Genomic DNA, 4,837 nt, shown 5'->3' on the forward strand with positions numbered 1-4,837 from the left:
TTCATAACGTGGTGTAGCTGAGGGGGGGGGGGGGTGGGGGGTGAGGGGGGAGGGTAGGAGGAGGATGAGGGGGAGGCACTGCACGTTTCGCCACATCGAATTTCTCAGGTGTGCACGTCTGCGCCGTAACAGCCGTAGCGCATAACCACCTGTAGTAGACGGGAAGGCCAAACACACCTGGAGACAAGCAGGAGGATGAGAGAGATCAGACACTTGATCAGCAACTCCTTCTCCTCCCCGCCCCCACTCTACCCCTCCCCCCACCTTAACCCCTACCCCCTCTCCCTCCTTCTCTCGCGCCCGCCCTCCCCCCTACCGTACTCACTCCTTCGCTCTCTCTCTCTCTCTCTCTCTCTCTCTCTCTCTCTCTCTCTCTCTCTCTCTCTCTCTCTCTCTGTGATACTACTTACCTGTTGGCGAAAGGATTAGAGTAAAGAGAAAGAGAGAGAGGGTAAGAAAAGAGAGAGGGGATTTCTTATAAAGCTCCGGAGGCCTCTTGCTTTTGACCACACGCCCGTAACTCTGGTCTTGGTTAGCTGTGTCCTTGTATCTCTCTCTCTCTCTCTCTGCTACTGTGTCAGAAGCCACAGGGAATCTGGTGCTACTGCAGATGTCATAGATTACACAACAAAAAGAAACTGTTGTGATATCGAGATTTTAGAAGAAAAACATGTTTTGATTGCGTGTGATGTAATAGAACGCAAACCAAAAGAAACAGTGCACGAATTTATCGGAATAAGTGAAGAAAAGCGAACGCTGTGTTTGTGTGTTGAAGATAAAAGCGTTGTGAAGAAATCGAAAAAAACAAAACAATTCTAGCAAAGAAATTGACAAAGAAAATACAAAGTTTGCGACAAAACGGAAGAACATTTTTTTAACCAACGGTCTAATAAATGTTGGAAAGGAATTCCAAAAGTTCGTGAAAAAGTTGAGAAATAACTCGAAACTGTGCAAAAAAAGATCTGAAGAAGAAGTTCATCAACTTCAACTTTTTTTTCAAAGAAAACTGAATTTTCGAAATATTTCAATATTTCAATTTTTTAGATTAGAAAAGAAGGACTGAATGCGAATCATACATCAGTCTGTCTTTTGTGTGTGAGGGATGTTTAAAATCTTCTGGAGTTGTTTATCACTTTTAATTGTTGAAAAAATTGGACTGCTTATATCAAATTGAGGAAGTTCTTCAGGAACATGTTTTGATGAGTGCACAACGACTTTCATTCAGTGAACTTAACTTTGTGGAAATTTCCTTACTCTGGGCGCGGTTTTCACCTTGGAAATAAATCCAAACTGTCTCCAGAGGATTGATAAAAATGGGCCATTTTCTTCAGAGAGTAACACATTTTTCATCCGTCATAATTCCAGAGGATCATCACCCAATCGTCGAGGAATTCAGCTTTACTTGAAGACATGTTTCTGCAGATGTCGAGAGTGACTTTTTGGATAACCTTCATGCTCGTGTAATCTGGAATTCGTTTGAATCTTTCTCTGAACTGCCTGCATCCAGCTTCTTGGGTTCGTCAGATTTCTTCGACTTTTTCACTCGACGCTTTTCTGGAGTCAAATAATTATACGGACGGGATATTTTGAAGAAAATGACACTGGCGCTTCACTGATGAAACCTGTTACTCTGTGATAAAACAAATACGGAAAAAATGCTGTTACTGTCTGACGTCATCTTATGAATTTTTGTGAAAATTCCACCCCGGTTTGCAGATTATTTCTTCATTTTTGTGAAAATTCATCTACGGCGTTTTGCAGATTAATTTAACGACTTTACGCCTCGAAGAGGACGAGTTACAATATCCGGTGGTGCTTCGTTTATTTTTTAGCAGGGGAAATCACTCGCGTTATTGACAGGGGAACGGCAGACGTGCGAGAAACTAATGGAATAAAACTCGCAGCGGATCTTTACGATCATCTTGGAGCCAGGAAACCTACAGACCCCAGACAGAGCGGGGGGTAAGAACAACAAATTAAACACCTTCCTACACGCTCTCTCGCTCTCATCTTTACAGGCTTGTTCTCGTCCGCAGATTCCTGAACGAGACAAATAAAAATCGTTTTACTCTCCCATCTTGTCTGACGAGTTTATAAACGAGTGAAATCTGATTTGATTGGAAACTCACACGAAGCCTTGTGAATCTGTATTTTGACCCTCCATTTTTTGTGCTCCTTAGATCGACTGGTTTTGACACGAGGCATGAAAGCTGTTTTCTGTATAATTGAGATAACTCAATGTTATGTTATGACTTTACACTCTGGAATTCACACGCCTTACTGACACTTTAAATGCGAGTTCGTCGCCCGCAGTATTTATCTGAGTCATAACAATTTGACGGATACATTTTTCCGTTCAAGTACGTTGACACTTAAACTGTGATACCCGAGCAGCTTCGCTTAATCCATCGACGCGTGCCAGACGCTCGCGCGTGTGAGGTTCAAAACTCCGTGCAGATATCCTCATATTTCATCAGCGGATTATCACTATCAACTTCATCGTTTTCTGAATTCGGCGCTGGATTCATCCACAGAATCTGCTGGCTGGGAACTTTTACTGTCACGGTGGTTTGTGATGGGGATACGAGTTACCGCCGCTGTAGATGTTGATCTTGCATTGTCGTCGTCGTCGTCGTCGTCGCATGGATCCGGGAAGACCCAAGCCAGCTGACTTGAGCGGGGAGGTGTAAACTGCTGACCACAGCACCAACTGTTGAGGAAGACTATCTGAAGACCATCTGAAACAGGTTGGCACTTTGTCTGTTTTGTGGATTTGTTCTGGTGATGGCTATATCAAACTAACATCGGTAATATCGACATGAAAACACCCTCGCGCTTGTTTTCTACGTTCTCTGTCTGTCTGTCTGTCTGTTTGTCTATGTTTCTATGTCTCTCTGTCAGTCTCTTTTTCTTTGCCTGTCTCTTCAATTCTTTGTCTGTCTGACTGTGACTCTCTCTCTCTTGCTCTGTCTTTCAGTCTTTCTTTCGTTCTCTCTCTCTCCCCGCCTCACTCTCTCTCTCTCTCTCTCTCTCTCTCTCTCTCTCTCTCTCTCTCTCTCTCTCTCTCTTTCTCTCTCCTTCCTCCGTGTTCTGTTTTTTAAAGGAAAATAAGATATCAGAAGACCCAAATTACTTGTTCCATTTCTGCCTGTTGGTTTTTTAGATAACTTCTGGCGCTGTTACACCACTCTCCAAGAAGCCTTGACTTAAGTCTGCTTTAGAATCATTCACGCATTTTCCAAGTTTCAAATGATGTTTGCTTGAATGCTATTAATGGGGTTTGACTGTTAGTGGCATCACAACTTCGTAAATGTGGTATAAGACAGTCTTTGGTCATATGTGGCGTCCGTCATGGGTTGATATCTTTTAATTTTTTTTTTATAAGGTGTGGCCAAATAAAGTCCGCAAAAGTATCGCTCAAGCCTGATATTCATTGGGCAAAATCGACTTTGCGAAGTCTACTTCATAAAGCTCGCTGCACGTTTAGCTTGACATTTTTGGTAAAAAGGCTTCGCGACATCAGTCGAGTACGAGCTCAGTTTAAGCCTGTCATAAATCTGACCAAGTCCGCTTTGCGAAGTCTACTTCATAAAGCTCGCTGCACGTTTGGCTTGACATTTTTGGTAAAAAGGCTTCGCGACATCAGTCGAGTACGAGCTCAGTTTAATCTGGCCAAGTCCGCCTCTCGAAGTCTACTTCATAAAGCTCGCTGCACGTTTAGCTTGACATTTTTGGTAAAAAGGCTTCGCGACATCAGTCGAATACGAGCTGAGTTTAAGCCTGTCATTAATCTGACCAAGTCCGCTTTGCGAAGTCTACTTCACGAAGCTTCAGCACTTAATTTTCAGTAAAAAGATTTGGCGAAGTCTTCGCGAAGCCAATTTCAAAGGACAGCCTTTGCAGTAAGTGGTCGTTTTCTCTTTAGTCCAAACTAAAATATTTGTTGGTTTAGGGTAACCCGACCAACCATTTTTTTCTGCCGATCCTAATTTTAATTTTTTTCATTTCTAAAAAAAAACACCCAACTTTTGGCACATTTTGTGAACCATACCGAGACTAAGGGAAGTATAACCTCCTTTAAAATCGACTAATTAAAAAACATCATCAACAAAAAACCGACCTACCGACCCTATCTTTTTTGGTCACGTTACCCTAAACCAACATATATTTTTGTTTGGCACAGTGTTTTTCTTCCCTCAATTGTCATTGATTGCGTTTCTTGACAAACAGCCATGAGTTGTTTTTTTTGAGTTTGAGGGCAGAACGATTCTTTCAACGCAAACAAATCCATGGCTATTTGAAATTAAACGTACAGTAAGATCAAAAAGAAAGGAAGTCAGACCGCAAAATACGCATGCCCATTGTGAATTAAAAAGTGCAGCGTGATAAATCAGGTTAGATTACACACAAAACGAGGATTAAAAAAAAAAAAAAAAAATTTTAATTTATTTTTTTTTACACAAAACGAGGATAATATCCGGGGAAGTGTTCTTAAAGCATGCACTTGAAAACGATTGTGAATTTTTAACCTCCCGCCTGTGGGGCGCTAACAATAATGTTTTAAGACCCGTGGGAATTTTGCCATCGGCCACTTAATAGGCATATTTGTTTTCCTTGACATTTTTACGTGCGATGATATCAATCAATTATTCTATCTTTTTATTTTCCCGAGTTATTAATGTTATTTTTGTAGCCGCCGGCTATTTATAGCCCGGCTATAATTAGGTTTCGCTCTTGTTCTGAAGTAATTTTACTTGTCATTCGGAATGCCTCGTAACTTTAAATAATGCACTAAGGACGGGAGAAAATTTAGGAAGGTGCACTGCAATTATTCGGC

The 4,837-nt window shown here is 41.6% G+C and overlaps 1 protein-coding gene across 1 annotated transcript in view; it reads left to right on the forward strand.

The window, feature by feature from the left end:
- Positions 1 to 526: 526 nt before the first annotated feature.
- Positions 527 to 4,837, forward strand: part of LOC138983802 (chordin-like protein 2) — a 30,764-nt gene continuing 26,453 nt past the window's right edge. Inside the window, exon 1 of the mRNA XM_070357133.1 lies at positions 527 to 2,747. The gene's annotated coding sequence lies outside the window, so the exon portion shown is untranslated. The remainder of the gene's footprint in view (positions 2,748 to 4,837) is intronic.

This window comes from Littorina saxatilis, linkage group LG13 (genome assembly GCF_037325665.1).
Source record: "Littorina saxatilis isolate snail1 linkage group LG13, US_GU_Lsax_2.0, whole genome shotgun sequence".
Lineage (NCBI taxonomy): Eukaryota > Metazoa > Mollusca > Gastropoda > Littorinimorpha > Littorinidae > Littorina > Littorina saxatilis.